This window comes from Pygocentrus nattereri, chromosome 23 (genome assembly GCF_015220715.1).
Source record: "Pygocentrus nattereri isolate fPygNat1 chromosome 23, fPygNat1.pri, whole genome shotgun sequence".
NCBI classification, from domain to species: Eukaryota; Metazoa; Chordata; class Actinopteri; order Characiformes; family Serrasalmidae; genus Pygocentrus; species Pygocentrus nattereri.
In genome coordinates, this window is record NC_051233.1 from 20531849 (window position 1) to 20551491 (window position 19643).

A 19643-nucleotide genomic window follows, 5' to 3' on the forward strand; every position below is an offset into this window, starting at 1 on the left:
CACCAACCATTTCAAGATTTCTCCGTCACTGAGATGTAAACAGTCATTCAGAGTGATTTGAAGCGAAGTGGTGTTCTGCAGAGAAACGTAGACTCCCGTTTCTTAGCAGTGGTGGTGAGAGGAGCCAGGGGTCACCATGTCTGCAGTGCAAATGTAGCCGTGCTGTTTACTATCCAGACTGCCCAGTAGACCCCATGTGCCTTTTATTTTTATATAAGCAAGGCAGTGTGACAGGATTTATTGTTATTATGATAAATTACACCACAGTTTCTCTCTGTTTGCTAGTCTGAGATATTGGATATCGTTAGAACCTAAACGTCAGTTCTGAGCTGCATGTTTGATTAGAAAGAGAGCATACTTAGTCCTGGTTATTTGGATTTAGTGCAGAAATGTTGAACAGTAGTACTTGGATTCGTTGTTTTTGATAGTATTTTTAAAATGTGGCACAGCTTTGTCTGTTCTAACCCACCAGATGTTGTGTAAAACAATTCCTGAAGAATCGTGATATTACATTTTGCTATCGTCCACCTGTAATGCTGGTATTGTTTTGAACTACAGCGCCCTGTTCATGCATCTCTCTGTCAGAGGTAGTTTTAGGCCCAAAATGTCTAACAACATTATTGTAAAAAGAAGTTTAGCAGTGCTAGGCATTGTATTCATAACCACTCCATACAATAACTTTCTGTGAGGTAGGTTTGTGGCAGTAAACGCTTCAGACTTCTGCCATGTGAGAGGTCACTGAAAGACTTTGTTTACATCTTCACAGTTAAGTTAAAAAATGTAAAAAATGAAGATTGTGTAATTCACCTTTAAAACTCAACTATACTGTGTGAAATGTCACATTCTTCCCTTTATTGCCTTCTATAGAAATGGTTTCACAAGCTCCTTGTTGAATTTCGTACGCATTACTGTCTTGGTATTTTCCAGCAATGTTGCTCAGTTCCTTTTGGCAGCCTCTTAATTAGCACTACCAGTGTTCGCTGGTAGTCGTGGGCTGGAGGTTAGGGAACCAGCCCCATGACTGGAAGGTTGCCGGTTCGATCCCCTCGGCTTGACTGAAGTGCCCTTGAGCAAGACACCTAACCCGCAATTGCTCCCCGGGCGTCGTGGATAGGGCTGCCCACTCCTCTGGGCAAGCGTGCTCACTGCCCCCTAGTGTGTGTGTATTCACTAGCGTGCATGTATGTGGGTGTTTGACTGCGCGGATGGGTTAAATGCGGAGGTCTCATTTCACAGTGTGCAAAACGCAGTGACAAATGGTTCTAAATTCTATTTCTGTTCTATTCTAAATGAACATAATTCTGGTCAGCTGGTTCATGTGCCTTTGGTTGGAGTGTAGATGCATGATATAGTTTTATGTGAGAGCAAAGAGAAAAGGTTAACAGGAGACACGTGTACATGTACCTGGTGGCTTGTAATGATTGAGTCTGTAAATGCAGCAGATGTTAGCCATGTGTTTGAGGACATGGGTTGCATTAGCAAAGTTTCATAGTTGACCTCTGCACTGATCATAGTCTATCACAGGTTGCTGGATGTTGTGTGTATTCCCAACACTAGGATTCTCCTTCTTTCTTGTAATGTTGTCTATATATATATATATATATATATATATATATATATATATATATAAATACTTAAAAAAATACAGGACTAGACAGATAATTTGACCAGGACAAGCAGTGTTTTGGATATGAGAAGAATAAGGAGAAGAGGATTTGTACTCATTTAAAGCTGCACTATGTAAGCTGTGGGGGTTTGGAGACCTCTCTTGTGGAAATGTAATTGCATGCAATGTGCAGAAAAAAGCCAGTTGTGCTTTGGAGCCCTTGCCCAACAGGATGAGTCTGATGATAGTGAGGGTGTTGAAAGTATTCAAAGAGTATGACTGTTGTAATTGTATCTCAATCAGTGCAATGTTAATTTATGCATTTAATACCTAAACATTGAGCCGGATTACTTATTCATTTTTTTTTTTAAACCTTTGCATGTCATCAATACCCTAAGACGTACAACTTAGCGATGTAAGGGCCCACGACACAGGTTCTTATTTTTACAACTTACGTGTTTTAATCAGGATTAATCCGACAACTTATATTAATTGCACACTAACAAATCTTCATTAATCATTTTTTAATAAAAGAGGCTTTATTAGCATATTTTAATACTAACAGCAATAGTAAGTCTAGGGTTCAAGAGGTTTTTGTCATGGCATGATATCATTTTTTTCTTTTCTGATACTGATACTGAAACCTTGAATGTCGGCTGATATGGATCCGATATTTTTCCTTAAGAGCTACTAAACTTTAAAATGAGCCGTTTTTAATTGAAGCACTTAAGCACTTGAGCATCTAAAAGTAGGTTACCGTTCAAATACTTTACTAGCCCATAGAAAGATATCCACTGCTAACATCACACATTTTAATGGAAGTGCTCAACTCAGCATTGCTGTTGGTGTTTCCACTTGTTGAACTAGATAGTATGATTGTTTGTCAAGGCTTTCACTGATGTCTGGATCCAGTGACCACTGGATAACATTCAAGGCAGCAAAAGACAATGAGATGGGGGAAGCTAGATGTGTGGGGTTTGGAACCGTGGGGTAATGGACCTCAATCAGCTCTTTGTGTGGAAGGACTCGTTAGGACAGCAACGGCTATGATCAGCTGTGTGATTGTAATGCAAGACACACGCGAATACGTGCACGAGTTCAGTCTTTACCAGAGCTGTGCAGTCTTCTTGCTCTTTGACACGCTCGCTTTTATTCACCCTTTCAGTGTTTTTCGCACACCTGCCTTAAACAAATGTACAAATTATGCAGGGTGTGAATTATGGGAGGTTTGTGGGGTCAGGAGTCAAACCCCCTCAGTTCAGATTTTATTCCCACACCTAAAGTCAATAAAGGTTGGTAAGGCATCTTAAAATTATGTGTTTCTAAGTGTTTCTGTAGCTTAGTCAGAGAACCACATCATGTATAAGAGTTTAAACCAGCTCTACAGTGAGATATGCCGTTTCTTCATTGTTGACCCTGTTTTTATTTATTCCCACATTAAAAATGCATTTATTTTGAAGAGAGAAGCTAAATATCTTGGCAAAGCTTTGTGGAGGATTAACCTGTTAGCTTTGCTTTGTAATTTAAATGAAACCGTGTTCACTGTCCTATTAACTATCTCAAACCTGACGCTGCAGAAAAATCTCAGAAGTTGTGTCCCAACTTAGTAAGTTTTAATTTTATCAGTGTATTAAATCTGTTTATGCCATGTATTAAAGTGGTAGATGTTATTAAACACTATTTAAATGGAAGACTTGCCAGTCACAATTCGTGTCTGAAATGTCATAGAACTGGACCATGTCTCTGTGTGCAGGTCAGTGATAGGTTACGAAATGGACCAGGTTCTGGTCAGACCTGGTGCTTGTTCTTTAGGTGAAAATGGGGAAGCAGGTGGAAAGTTGCACAGGGCAATGGCACCGGCTATCCACATAGGGGGCCTTACCCCAAAAAGGGTTAAGAACTGCTGGTTTAGGTTACTTGGGTAGAGCATTGCTCAAATACAGGTGCTGGTCAACGAATTAGAATAATTTGAAATAGTGCAATCATGAAATTCTTTGAATGCATTTTTTGTGCAGAAAGCAAATCAGGTGTTCACCGCACCTGTCCTACTCGTTAGACTAATCACAGAACTCGTTACCTGTAGAAAATTTGCTCAGCTGAGCTTTCCAAAAGGCCCATTTAGGCCATTTAACTGTGACGCTGTTGTTTTATTGAATTAGAATAATGGAGAAACCGTTTCATTGAATTAGAATAATTTTTATTATAATTACAATCATCACTTTCTCAGTATTTTGTGGCTGCCCCCTTGGCTTGTATGACTGCCTGAAGTATCCGCGGCATCGATTTGACCAGCTTGTCGCAAGTTTCCGCACTCACAGCTTCCCAGGCAGTGGCGATGTTCTGCTTCAGTTGGTCCAGTGTAGTAGGCTTTCTGTCGCGAATTTTCCGCTTGACGATGGCCCAAAGGTTTTCAATGACATTGAGGTCAGGCGAGTTGGCCGGCCATGCCAAAACTTCAAGCTGTTTTTTAGTGAACCAATCTTTGGTCGACTTTGCCGCATGAGCCGGTGCAAGATCCTGTTGAAATATGAAGTCTTCTTCGCCGAACTGTTCCTCAACAGTCGGAATCAGGAACGTTTCCAGAATATCTTGATATACGGCAGCATTGACAGTCTTCTTGAGGAAGCAGAGTTTCCCTACACCTCGAGCGGACATGCATCCCCAGACCATAACGCTCTGGGGAAACTTGACAGATCTTTTCACGCACTCGTGGTTGTAGGTTTCGCCACCACGACGCCAGACACGAGGACCTTGGTCACCGAAGGAGATGCAGAAGCGTGATTCGTCACTGAAGACCACTTTCTGCCAGTCTTCAGCAGTCCACTTGCTGTGTTCTTTGGCCCACTTCAGCCGTTTCTCCATTTGTTTCTTGTTCAGCATCGGTTTTACTGCTGGAACGCGAGATTTGAAGCCGAGTTCGCGCAGACGACGGTAAGTGGTTGATCTGGAGACGTCAGCACCGGTCTGCTTGTTCCACAAGTCGGTGAGCTCGGAAGTGGACTTGAACCGGTTGCTGACTGCGATCTTTCTCAGCTGCTTGTTGTCGCGAGCAGAAGTTTTTCGGACGCCGGAACAGTTGGTGCGCTTGCTGCAGTTTTTCTTGAGAGCTTTGCAGACGGAAGACTGGCTGATGCCGAGCTGCTCAGCAATTTTAGTTTGGGTCAAGCCTTGTTGGCGAAGGGCTTGAATTTGAGCCACTATTCCGGTTGAGAGGTCGCGCTGCTTACCCATGATTGATTTTACAACTTAGAAATTCTACTCAACCCTGACTTTATACTGCACAGTGAACACTCTTCACAGAAAACAAAAATTCGAGCATTTATTCTAATTCAATGAAACGGTTTCTCCATTATTCTAATTCAATAAAACAACAGTGTCACAGTTAAATGGCCTAAATGGGCCTTTTGGAAAGCTCAGCTGAGCAAATTTTCTACAGGTAACGAGTTCTGTGATTAGTCTAACGAGTAGGACAGGTGCGGTGAACACCTGATTTGCTTTCTGCACAAAAAATGCATTCAAAGAATTTCATGATTGCACTATTTCAAATTATTCTAATTCGTTGACCAGCACCTGTATATGACACTGGCTGGCCACTAACGTTTCCTGGTTGTCTGTTTTAAGATTTCTTCGTTAGCCAGATCACTGATCTATCCCAGGATTTTCAGTCTCCTGACCATGAATCTTTTTTTTACTGGAATAGATGACAACTTATACTGCATGACCACCCGGCTCCAGAGCAGATTAAGTACAGGATTAATGATCGTAAACAGTTCTTGGACCAGTTTGGTTCGAGCTTCTGATCAACCAGAGATAATGGTCTGGTGGAGATGGACCCTGTGGTCCTTTTCACTTCTTTTTCAGTCACCAGCTGTTGATTTACACACAGTATGAAGGTGTTAAAAGAGGAACAGCACAGCAGCCACTTAGCCACCGCTTTGTGACTTATGGACCGAATAGCCAGTCATGCGAAAAATAGCACTTTTCATTGGAAGAACAAGAAATTGTATAGTTAATTTTTTAAGTTAAGTTTTCGTCTTTGTACTGTGGTCTCCTTTGCTAGGTTTTGTAAAGCTGAAAAATCCCTGTCTAAGAATGTGCTTTGGTGAGAAACGCCCCTCGGTAGTTTATCTTGCTAGCTAACTAACCACTTGGTCGCCAGCTGCTGCTGCCATGGTAAATCTACTACACTCACCCTCTCCGTGTGCCCTCTTCTGTTGCCACTAATAATTAAGTTTTGCTTACTAAATTGAAAAAGCTGATTTCTCTTAGGCTTCTGTTCGCTTAACACTGTCCACAGACTGAAATGCTCATGTGGGCAAGTTCATATTGAGCTGAAGGAGCATATGCTGGCTGTCTTCTTCTCAGATTGGTGGACCTGCAAATTTCATTTAGGTTTCATTTAGGTCATTGAAGACCACCAGTCAGTCCACACCTGAGCCATGTAACCGCATTGATTACCTGTCTCAAATGTATTGAGAGTTGGTGAACAGAATGGACTAACTGGAATTTTGGATCAAACATCTCTGGATATTCTGATATTGGAACCGACATTTACGCCCTGGTTAAACTCTTAAAGAGCTTGAAAGCTAGAATGTAAAAGATGCTAAGCTCTGCAGGGTAGAACAGTCACTTGGGCTGTTTCTTAAAAGCAGGATTCTTCAGTTAGCACTGATGATAATTCCGACACGTTACTCTGTATTTGTTTAAAGGGCGGAAATCCCACTGACTCAGCGTACATTTATGACACAAAACAACAGCCAGAAGCTGGAATGTTCTTTTAAACCCGAAGGTACACCTCTCCAGTGACATACCTATTGGACAGTCCTCCCCTTTTGGCTTAAGAATGCAGGTTTACTGAGAACTGTTGGAAATCTGTGAGTGTGTTTATCATTATCTTTCATGGGAGCCCGGTTGCCTGGTCAGCACACGGTGCAGTGTTGAGACATGTGTCTGTGCGTGTATGTGTTTTATTTTGGCTCTATTGCTTTTTTTTTTTCTGCCTCACCTGGGATCATCTCCCATCAGATCCTTTTATTTGCCACCTAATAATTCGAGTAAACAGCCCTGTCTGTGTACCTGTAGATTTGCGTTAGTAGAGAAACAGAAGCGTCTGAAGAGAGAGAGGAAGAAAGGTTTCTGTTTAGACAAGATGGAAAATGCTGATCAGTCAAAACTGCCAAGTATTTACCTGCAGTAGGCCTGTCATAACATCACTACGCATTTTCCATTTAAGACTCATCTGTTTGCCCTCTGTCTATTTTCCTCTGTCTTTTACTGGCACGCAGGTTCTCATACCCCGATCACACTACAGAGATGAGTGAGAGTGACTAAAACGAGACCTGCCTTGTACTTACCACAACAAAAGAACATGTTAAGGAAACCCTATTTCCCTGTAGCCCGCAGACAAAAACATGACACGACACCACACCGCAAGCCATTTCCTGCTATACTGAAGGCTTTATTCTCATGACTTCTTGACCTTTGCGTCTGTCTTATATTAGTATTTCTGTCTTATATTATTATATTATTATGTGAATAGTAAAACCATCATTTTTAACCTGGATCTTTCCTTATTCTCACCCACAGCAATCCATAACTGGTCTTAAACAAAGGTGGGCCGTATGTCAAAAATCTGACATCATGATACAGCACGTCATGATATTTAGAGGTGGGGTGGCGGCAGCAGCAGCGGCAGTCACACTCTCTCATGATCAGTCTGTCCTGACAATAGGGTCGATGCTTAGACAGTCGCGGCAGCTATTTAAGATGAAACAGGAGGGAACTGAAAAAAGTGTATCGTGACCGTTTACCCTCACTTCTAACTTAGGTTATAGACTGTTGTATTCAAAAGTTTGGGAGCACCTGGTCAAATTCTGTTTTTTGTTGTCCACATCCTCTAGGGAGAACCAGGCAAAAGATATGGCTCATTTTTTTTATTTTATATTTGAAACATAAATTCTGTCCTGCGATTTGCAGAAAAATGCCATTCGTTAAGATTGTAAATGAAAATGGACATGCACATTGCGTCTGAGATGTTAGGTGAGGTTAGGAAAAAAAAAATCAAACGGACCTCTTTAGCGGATCAGCCCATACTTGTCAGCATTTAACACTGAGTGGGACTTTAAGGTGTTGCCAGATGGGTGGGAGTCATTGACATACTTGAGTCTTTGAACATACTTCATAGATGCTTTGTTATCCGGTTATTGCTCCTAACACAATGCAGATGAATATCTTGGCAGTATGAGCGGTTCAGTGTTCACATCAGTTTGTGTGTAAGGTCAGGTTTTTACTATCACTTCTGCATTTTAATTGAAATAAAAGGAATTTGTTGCAGATATCTGTAGCAAAATGTTGCTGTTATGTCAGTGACACTTCTAGAAATAGTTTTTAGCATCATGATTGGTTAGAGCTGATGATGAGTGGCTATTTGAATATATGGGAATGTGGACCGTTCTTAGTATTCATAAATGCCATTCAGAGGAGGTGGGGTTATGTAACTTTATCTGCGTTTCTCAGCAATTTAGTCCCATCTAAATTGCTGAATTAAATTAAATTAAATTAAATGAATCCTGTGCAGATTGATATGTCTTTAAAATATTTAATCTGAGTTTTAAGCTGCAGTAGGTATTCTATTTAGATTATTTTGTTAAAATTAAAAGAGAAGGCAGTACTGAGTGAGGAGGAAAATAAGTCATGCATCACAATATTTCATTTTTGTGAAGTTTGAGGAGTTTGAACAGGTAAAGTCTCAGAAGTCCCATGGGTAAAAAAAAAAAAAACATCAAAAACAATAAATAATATACATTCCTCATACCGCGCTGCCCTGAATCCAGTTACACAGGCCTATTAATGCTTTGTATTGAAACGCATAGTTGGCCAGTGCTCTTTAAGGAATGACTGTATCCACAATGTCAACATTGTAATGTATTATGATGTAGTTTATCATGATAACGGCAAATATTGCCTTATTGCCCAGCCCTATTTTGAGCCAGCTTAAATAGCTTGACGGGTAACTTAACAGTATATATAAATAAATAATTGAGTGCAAGTCCTCTTTACAGTAAGCAGTTAGCAAGTGAGCACTTATCCAAACTGTTTATCCCCTTTACAAATTTCAAAGCACACCTCAGAAACGTATGGGATGAACTTGATTCATTAACTAGACCCTTGATATGACAAAGATATAGCGTAGTACTTGTATTTATTTAATGATGCTGACTGGCTTTTAGAAGCTCTAATTGTGGCCTTTCTTCATTGTTATATACAAAGGTGGTGCATCTGTCTGGCAGATGTCCTCAACAGGGACTTGTGTTCAAAAGGTCACTTGAGTGTCCCTGATTCACTGTGAATGGGATTCAGCTGAACTTTGACCCTTTTATTGTCTGTTTTTTTTCCCCTTGCCATTCATTGTTGATTGACCAGAAAAAAAAGCACTTCAAGTTGCAGTGTCAACTCTAAGGCCAGCTGTTGTTTTATTATTATTTATTTTGCACTTAGTAAGGAACAGGTCCTCTGTCTTTCATTTTGATTATACCTAGTTACTTGTAAGTATAGGATTTTTTGTGGCATCTGTTTTGTGTGCTCAGTTACCACAGCCAGCAGTTTTGATTTAAATTTGATTTATTTCGAATTACATAGATGTGTATTTTAAACATTCACAACTGCCTAATAACTTCTAGTGTAAGTAGTTTTGGGTTCAAAAGTGTTCCGTTCTGTTCTAAGTACAAGGAACCATCTCAAAATGATCATCTGTGATTGTTGACTGTATGATTTGGAAGCGGAAGATAGAGAGAAGGCTGTAAACCAGTGGAATATTCCTTTAATGTCACATCCAGGGCTGCTATAGTTAGCCTTCAGCGACCAGTTTCAGACCGAAATGTTCCTTTGTGAAGAACTGCATTGTAAACCTGAGTAAATGTGAAACTTGTGGTAGAGGTTGATAATGTTCATTATGGGAAAAAGAACATTTTTTTGTGTCATTTGGTTAGGTTGTTGAGTTGCTTGTATTTAGTGGCTTACTTTGCAGAGCAAGTTATTTCGTTTCATGATAGACACGTGCTTCGGAGGGCATAGTTTGTACTGTGTTCTCAATAGACAGCAGTTGTTTATCTGGGGACACTATAACTTTTGGTAGTCATTTCGTTTATATAGATTGTCTGCTGTGGTTATCATTCATACAGTTGGGGCACAAATATTTTAAAACCTCAGCATGTGTTTGCGTAAATCCTTGATGGATCTTTTTCTATGCTGACACTGATTCTCAGGCCCTCTCTTTAGCTCTTTGTAAAACTAGTCTATTCACCTAAAAAATCTTGGCTGCTGCCTCTGCTTTTTCCACATATCTGCAAGGTGAGTGTAATGATGACCGTTACAGTACGGAAGTTTAATGTTTCAAGTGATCCTGCTAGTTACTGTTTTTTTTTTTTTTTTTTTACTTTATTTTTATTGGTACATCGTGGGAACAGGCAGGCACAAATAATAATTATAGCAAAAATGGGGGGAAAAGAAAGGAAAAAAAAAATCAATAACAATAATAAAGTGGGGGGGGGGTGGTTCTACATCTGGTCAGGGATTAGTCCTTATGTTGAGTCTTTTGTTTTACTATTAAGAAAATTGTCCCATTTACTCCAAAGTTTAGAAGACCTTTCCTTCTGTAGCCTCAAAGATAGGGTTATGCGTTCCATGTGCTGAATTTCTTTGACTAAGTCCATCCATTGCTCAAGAGTTGGGGGTGATGTTTGCAACCATTTCCTTGTAATGGCTTTTTTGCTGGCTGCTGTAAGGATTCGGAATAAATACTTGTCCTTCTCCCTCCAGTCTCCAGGCATGAGCCCCAAGTACAAAGTGGTACAGTTATATGGTATGTCCAGCTCTAAGATTACAGATATTGTATCTCTTACTTCTTCCCAGTAAAAAAGTAGTACAGGACAAAACCAGAAGATATGAGTATGATCTGCAACCTTTTCACCACAATTTCTCCAACAGCAGCTGCTTTGTTTTAGATGCTTTACACTTTGTTTGGGGGAGACAAAGAAGCGACTAATTGACTTCCAGCAAAATTCCCTCCAAGATCTGGCTAATGTGGTTCTGGGTTGGGAGCTACAGATTCTATCCAATTCCTCATCTGTGATAGTGACTTCAAGTTCCTTTTCCCATCTATTTTTAATATAGCTGGTTGAGATCTTCATAGAAAATGAGAGAGATTCATATAATTTAGAAACTGTTCTATTAACCATTCCTTTTTTATAGGCATCTACAAAAATCTCTACTATTGGTGAAATATCCACATTTAGAACTTCTGCTCTAAAGTAATTTCTAATCTGGAGATACCTATAAAAATCTTGATTCTCCAGATTAAATTCCAATTTTAAATCTTCAAATGATTTTAGGTTGTTATTCTGCAACATAACACAGAGTGGGGAGATACCTTTAGCAGCCCATTGTTTAAATCTATCATCATAACGGGCAGGTTCAAAGTGAATGTCATATCCTGGCCATGAAAGAAGCTTAACGTCTCTATGTAAGTTAAATTTATCTATTATATCTGACCAGATCTCCAATGGCACACGAACCCACTGACACTGCTGTACTCCCGCAGATTTAATCATTTCTACACTACTTAAGGCTGCTTGGAGGGGAAACCTGAGCAAATTGGTTTCAATATTTTTCCATTTGGATTGGTAATTAGGATTACACCAACATAATATTGGTCTCAACTGGGCAGCAATGAAATAATTCTTCAATATTGGTAGTGCCATACCTCCCTTTTTCTTAGAAAGCTGTAATGTTGTGAATTTTACCCTGGGACGTTTCGCACTCCATATAAATCTAGAGATTAGTTTATCCCAGCTTCTAAACTGTTGATCTGGTATTTCTACAGGCAGGGACTGAAATAAATAGAGTAACCTTGGTAGGATGATCGTTTTAATGGCTTCTATTCTGTTGCTAAAATCTACTGGTAACAGGGACCATCTGTTCAAATCTTCCTTCATTTTGGCATTGATGGGGGAATAATTCAATTGGTATAGATTTCTTAAGTCTTTTGGTAAATAAATCCCGAGGTACTTAATCTGTAAGGAAGACCATCCAAAATTAAATTTGGTTTGAAATTATTGTGTAAGGTTGCAATTATATAATAGGATTTGTGTTTTGTGTATGTTGAGGACATATCCGGAGAAGGACCCAAACATCTTAAGAAAATCCATCAATACTGGTATGCCCACTTCTGGATCTTGTAGAAACAATAGCACATCATCAGCGTACAGACATATTATATGTTCTACTCTCCCTATTTGTATACCTCTCAAGCCTGTATTCTGCCTTATACCCTGAGCCAGAGGCTCAATATACAGTGCAAATAAGGAGGGAGATAAGACACACCCTTGGCGTGTTCCTCTTTCTAGTTTAATTCGATCTGATAGGGAACCATTTATTTTAACTATCGCAGTAGGTGAGGAATACAAGGTCCGAATGGAATTTATACTTGATTCATTAAATCCAAATTTCCTCAATACTTCATAATGGTAACCCCACCCAACCGAGTCAAAAGCTTTTTCAGCATCAAGACTAATTACTACCGCTTTTAAATTCCTCTGGTTGATATGATCTAGGATGTGTAGCGTCCTTCTGATGTTGTCTTGCGCTTGTCTATTTTGTATGAAGCCTGATTGGTCGTTATCTATTGAATCTGGTATTATCTTTTGTAGTCTTTTAGCTAATATAGAAGCATATAATTTATAATCTATATTCAGGACTGCAATTGGCCTATAATTACTTACATCCATTTTATCTTTACCTTCCTTCGGTATTACTGATATAATCGCTTCATTCCATGAGGGGGGGACCTCTCCTTTTGCTAAAACCCAATTAAAACAACAAAGTAAAAGAGGGGTTAGCTGTTCTTTAAATATTTTATACCATTCTGAGGGGTACCCGTCTGTACCGGGAGATTTGTTCCCTTTCAGTCTGCCTATAGCTGAATTAAGTTCTTCTAACGAGATTTCTGAATTAAAAATTTTTTTCTGTTCATGACCAATAGTGGGGAGATTCAATGAATCGAGGAAATTTTTTATCGACACCATCCCTGCATTTTCAGGTTGTGTGTATAACTTCTGATAATAGGTCTCAAATGCCTTTAAGATCTCTTCAGGTTTAGAGGTTACTTTCTTAGTTACTGGATCCTTTATCTTTGATATATTATTTACTGATTGTTGTTTTCTGAGTCTCCAGGCTAATAATTTAGTAGCTTTTGGTCCCTGCTCGTAGTATCTCTGCTTTAGGAATCTATGTCTTTTCTCAATCTCCCCATCATAAATTCCATTAATTTCTTGTCTTATTTTATGTAATTTGGGCAATAATTTTGAATCTTTAGTTAGGCTATGTTCCTTTTCTATGTCCTTTAGTGTAGTTTGGAATTCGTTTATTTTTGCCAATCTCATTTTTTTTATTGATGACATTCTTGATATTATTTGACCTCGGAGCACTGCTTTTGCAGCATCCCATAGTATTGAGGGAGAAATGTTTGTTTGTCTGTATCGTTCTGCTCCAGGTACGCCCCCAACCCATTTTTGATAAATACTATAAATGATGGTTCGTTTAATATCCCTACATTGAGTCTCCATAAATGCTTTTTAATTAGGCTATCCAAGGAGAGGGTAAGGTAAATTGCGCAGTGATCTGATAAGTCCTTCTGACCTATAGTACAATCCTTAACCCTCCATCTATCAGAGCCAAATATAAACAAATAATCCAATCTAGAGTATTCAAGGTGTCGTGCTGAATAGAAAGTATAGTCTCTCTGTGATGGGTTAAAATTTCGCAACGTGTCTATTAATCCCAGCTCCTGCATAACTTTCCTGATCTTCATATTAAATGGGCTTCTCCTCTGTTGGTTGGTACTGTCGAGATTTAATATTAAATTAAAATCGCCAGCACATACCAATATTCCTGAAGTCTCAGTAGCAACTAAGTTGAATATTTTGTCAAACAGGGTCCACCGCTCTCCAGGTGGAGCATATACGTTACAAAATGTAACCTCATTATTGTCAATTTTACCTTTAACAAAAATATACCGTCCTTCTTTATCCTTAATTTCTGAGGTGCACTCAAAATAAACAGAGTTAGAAAACAGAATTGCAACACCCCGTCTGCCTTGTTTGAAGGATGAAAAAAAAAGGTATTTCTATATCCAAACTTTTTAAGTTTTTCATGTTCGTCATTACCTAGGTGTGTCTCCTGCAACATAACTACATCTATCTTCTCTTTCCTCATTTTGGACAATATCTTTGCTCTTTTAATGGGACTATTTAAACCATTAACATTTAGGGATATTATGTTAAGATGGCGATGCATAACCATTGAAAGATAAAATTATATACAGAAGGTGGCCTGCATGATGTACGAAGAACAGTGCAAAAACAAAAACATTGAATAGAAAAGAAAGTGGGATTTCCAATGTCGAGTGGCCGTTATGCCCTTTTGCCTTACCGGGGGAGAACCGAAAGTAGGATCCCCTACAGGCGTGGCTAGATAGGAGAAACACTCCTAGAGGCTAAACAATGTTGGGGGGGTACCCAATCGACCAAATAGTAAATCTAAGCGATAACAGAATCTCTAGTAACTTTCACATTAGTGGATTATAAGTTCTCAGTATAGTACTCATCACTCAATTGTCCTTATGATCCCTTCGGAAACCTCTCAGTTTTTCTCGGATTGCTGCCCCTTGCGTGTTTGCGTCCCCTTGCTGTGTATTTTGCTGACGTGTTAGACGGCGTTTTGAACTTTTGCCTTCTACGGTAGACCACTGGAGTAGCTTGTCGAGTTTGTCTTCAAGAGATAAGGGCTGGAGTTTAGCTCAAAATTCCGTCGGTACTCCCCCTTTTTCCAAGCCATTTGCCGCTTCGTCTGCGTTTTCATAGGTAGTCACTCCGTCTTCCCAGAAAACCCGCAGTCGCGCAGGAAACGGGGTCTGAAAACGGATCCCCTTACCCTTCAATGCCTTCCTGATAGGGGCGTTCTCCTGTCTTTTCTTCAAAACCTCCTTAGCGTAATCGTGGTCGAAGAATATGATAGATGGGTTCTTTCCACGCCGCTCTCAGCACCTTTTCTTTCACCACAAACTGGAGGAAACCCACTACTATGGATCTTGGAGGGGCACCTGCGGGTGGTTTTGGTGCCAAGGCACGATGAGCTCTTTGAATCCCCAGCGGGGTAGCATTGTCTTGTAGCAGCGGTATCATCAGTTCTTCCAGAAATTTCTGGACCGAGGAACCTTCTGCGCCTTCAGGTACTCCGTAAATGCGTATGTTATTTCTTCTGGAAAACCCTCCAGTTCTGTGATTCTCTTTTGCAGAACTCTTTGCTCTTTTAGCGTGTGTAGCAAAACCTCCTTAACCGCTACGTTCCATGTTTCGGATTCTCCTACGCGCTGTTCTGCCTCGGACATTCTGGTTGAAATGTCGTGGAGTTCTTCCGCGACATCCTTCAACTTTTGGCACATGTCCTTCTGCATTTCCAGCAGTTCTGCCCGTACATCTTTTTTGATTTCGTCTCGAAAAACGGAGAGTGCTTCCCGCAGTTCGCTGCTAATCACCTCCTTCATGCATTGTGCTAGCTCCTACCAGAGTTTCCAAGTCCGGTCGTAAGTTACTGTCCTCATACACCATTTTAAGATTTTGCTTCGCAGATCCCGTTCCTTTGTTTCCCCCTGACATTGCCTGTGCAGTTGTATCACTTAAATATATGAAAGACTTGAATTTCAGGGGGAAAATTATCCGTCGATTGGGGAGCTCTCCCTTTAGGCTGCCATTTTAAATCTTGCCGGACCGGAAGCCTGCTAGTTACTGTTTGTGAGTTCAGATCATGCCTTCAACATGGTGGTAGGGTGAGGTAAGACTGATTGAGGAAGTTTGGGGAGAAATCTGAGAACTTGAGCTGGAGCTCTGGGCAGCTTCTGCTTGTAGCTAGAAGGTCACAGGAGTGGAAGATGAGGATATGAATTTATAGGGCTTTAGATTGGAAGAAGGAGGGGTTTCAGGTATGTTCCTCCCCCCAAACATCAGTTATAATATAACTACATTAATACATAAAGTGGGTCATGTTATTTTAATTGCTTTATTTTGAGTTGTGCTTCAAGCCAGTGCAAAGGGTTCTGGCTACAAAGTGCCACCTGTTGTCTTTGACCGAGCCTTTTCTTTAAAGCTTTTATTCTCTGGCAGAAGTTGGCCTTTCAATCTGTGTGAGGTTGCAGGAGTAGAAAGCAGGTGTGACTGTGGTATCTGCTGAAAGTGTTAGTGGCTAATTCAACCAGAAACTTGGCGACACATCCAAACATTTGCCAAAGTATAGTAGTGTGGCTACAATGTGCCACAGCTTAAGCAAGTGAAAGACCCCTTTAAGGTTAAGGCAATGCTTTACATTTGAATGGGGAAATTGTACAGTTAGCTGCCATATGAGCCAGTATTGTTACATTATGTACACACATGCTATTACTAGGAACTAACTTATAAAAATCTAATCTTTGAGGTGTTCAGTGCACTTATTAAAAATGATAATGAGTTAACCAATTATCATTTAATCAGTGGTAGGTTAATTGGTTAGCCTGATTGGTTGTCATCACAGCAGTTCTGCTGATTTCAGCTCTCAGTGCTTTATACTTTGTGAGTCAGAGCAAACTTACTGAACTAGCTATCTAATTTGAAAAGGCAAGAAAGTGTGTTTGGGGTGGTAAATGAGAGCCGCCACTGACTGTGCTGTCAGATGTCAGAGGGTTCTCCTTTTTTCATCATTCTCCATCAGTCTGAAGAACCCTTTAGTGAGGTAAAGAACCCTTTAATCATACAGTTTGTTCTTTGAGTGTTCGTGGTTCTGTGTAGATCAATTTTCTTTACTAAAGCAGCCTTGAAGAACCATCTTTTTTAAGTGCTGCAGGCTCCCCCATATAGAGTCTAACCATAACTATATAGAATATGTATGCACATTAATATAGAGTCAAAGTTTATGCACAGCTTGTGTTCCCTTTCCGGTTGTATTTGGGACCACATTCCTGAGTAAAATAATCAAATTGAGGATTAATATAATTCTCAAAATAGTAATGTTTCACTGTGCTAAGCGGCTTGCTAGCAAAGAAAACAACAAAAAGCAACCAAAAAAATCACGAAACCAGAAAAGCAAAAAGCTAATGCTATATGTACACAACACTGACATAAACAATGCTACCATAAATATCACTGTTGTTGAAAGAAAACCTTGTATTTCCATTTGTGTTGAATATAAATATTAAGTATTCAGGACTGAGTCATAACAAGATAAATGAAATAAATGCCAAATTAGACCTAATCAATTAAAACAAATTCAAATTGAGTCAAATATACTTAATCCTCAATCAGTAATTTATGCATTAATGCTTTAAAAAATATTTTTCATGGAATTCAAAATGTTTATATAATGAATCAGAGGGTTTAAATGATTAAAAAATACGAGATTTATAGCTGAAAGGACAAATAACTTCGCAAAAACACTTAAACTCGAAATTACTAAGAAAGTATTGACCAGTATTTACTGCATGTTTTGTTAGTTTAATAGGGCACTAGTGGCCATTTTCTTATTCTCTATATACCCTATTATGTATTAATTGTAAATTCATATCCTGTTTTACCTCAAATATGTATTATTTACCTCTGCTGTCGGAAGAAAACCTCATAATACATTTTTGCTGCTGTTCAGTTTTTGACATAATTTGAAAAAAACTGTTATCTTTTACATTGTGTATAAATTTCACAATGAATGGACTAAAAGAAATGTCCCAAAATGACTTGGAGAAAGTAGGTTTTTTCCTTCTCCTGTAAAGTTACCATTTTGGAGATACAAGGTTTTCAACAGCGATATAAACGATAATCGGTAGAGAAACTACACAGTGCAAAAGTTGGCTGAAAACTATTTGGAGTGGAGGGAAAGTGATTTGTTTACATCATTCACAATGCTTTGTGGAATGAGTAGTTTGACATTGAAGCACACAGTCTTGTACCTTTTTGCCTTTTTGTCCATTTTTTTATTAAACCTTTTCCCACTCAGAATAAACGTGCTTAATATCATTATTGATCGCGTAGCTAGTTGTTCAGTCGGGTGTTAAAAACTCTTTGTACAAGGACTTCTCAAAATGTCTGTGGAGAAATTTAATGGGATTTTTACCTCCTGAACCAGAGCTGCTAAAAAAGTGGGCAGTCACTGTTCACCTCTATAGTTTAGCTACAGAATCATAAATACATGCCTACATTTTTGATCTGACAGTCATCAGTAATGAAGTGAAGCTATTGAGCTAATGTAGCTAACAAGTAATGGAAGCTTATACTGCTGGTTAGGATATATAAGCTATTGTTTTTAGCCATGAAGTGCACTTTTGTCCGTTTGTGCATATAACAGTGTGTTATACAGTGATAAAATCCACATAAACATGTTTATTTGAGATTACTTAATATATCTACATGGTGAAATTGCAGTAACTGGTGGCTATAAATAGGTGTCTTCACTTGCGTTTTCAGTGCTGTGCACCAAAAGATCTGATTCTTAGTGTGGGTTTGCTTCTTTGTTCTAGGTTTGAAATTATGGCTGTATAAGCTTAGACTTGCAAAATTAGGCTACATCCTGTTTTCTTGTTCCTTAACATTTGACTTGAGAAAACACACCCCCATATAACAGGGTAATGGATACACAAACGATGACTTACATTCTGCTCTGCAGCCACGTGATACTATTGGACTTAAATAAGAACCCAGACAGAATGTAAATACACTATGTTAGCATACCATGTGGTACCAGCTGTAAGGAAAGTCCACATTAAGTTATGTTATGCAGATTGGTGAACGTTAAACCAAGCATGAAATCATGCACTTAGTTAAAACCTTTCCACTCTGTCTGTTACCACCATACATGCAAAAGTAGGTTTTCATAAGTTCACCACTGCCAATTGAATATATTCTCTGTATAATGCTCTGTAATTGAGTTCTGACTAAGAAAAACCAAATTGTTTAGGATCAGATTTTTACTGTTCCTCTGTATGTACATAGAACAGCCTGTGCACACGCGCACACCTTGGCCTGCTTTCCCTCAATGATTGCGTTTGGGCCTCTGGTTGTTTGGTTTGAGTTGGACAGTCTCGTCATTGGAGACCTGGGAATACCACACACAAACACAGCGACCTAGAGCACACCATTATTAGATCTAACCATTTCCCATGCTCAGAATGTCAACTGCAAACCGTAATCTGTTCCCTGTTTCATTCTTTCCTAATGCAGCTCCTTAGATGGTCCTTTTGGCTGTCTGTATGCTATCTTTTCCTGCAGGGCTTTTTTTTTAGCTGGCCCAAAATCTTATGGCTCTTATCATATGCACTTCAGTTCGTATTGTGGGCAACTGACAGAGGGAGTCGGTTAGCATTACTCTTCCAAGATATATTAAAAACTGAGTGCTTTGTCAATGCATGGTATATAATTCAGTGCTTTCATTTTCAATATTCTCAGTTGTTTATTTACAGAAATATACTAGCACCAGGTTTGTCTCGGATGGGCAGAGAATCACTCACATTAGCATTTTATGTAGTATCATTTCTGTCTTTGCGCACCTAGAAATGATCAACAACCGCTTTTCTACTAGTATTTGTATTGTATTTGTATTGCATTCATGTCTCTATGCATTATAATGTTTAGCATTTGAAACTATGAATTTTTTTTCCCCCCGGTGTTTCACAAACTGCACATGAACAGGATTAATTATGCTGTCTTTGTAACAGACGTTAACATATATTTTTGCACTCTCACAGTTCTTGCATTGAATGGCCGCTGCTATTTTCAATTGCCTAACTAGAACAGAAAGCTAATTAGGATACCGCTCGTGTTCACAGTTATTGGCAATGGCATATTTGGACTTTCCAGAAGATCTAGTGTGTTTTTTTTTTTTTTTCTCTTGAAATTGGTCAAAACTTGATTGTTTGATTTCCTCCTTCCTCTTAATTATGTTGGTTGTTAATCCAAAGTGTAAGGCC

At 39.2% G+C, this 19643-nt stretch overlaps 1 protein-coding gene across 8 annotated transcripts in view; it reads left to right on the plus strand.

Moving 5' to 3' along the window:
- fcho2 (FCH and mu domain containing endocytic adaptor 2) overlaps positions 1 to 19643 on the plus strand; it is a 108861-nt gene that overhangs the window by 1069 nt on the left and 88149 nt on the right. The gene's annotated exons all lie outside the window — the stretch shown is intronic.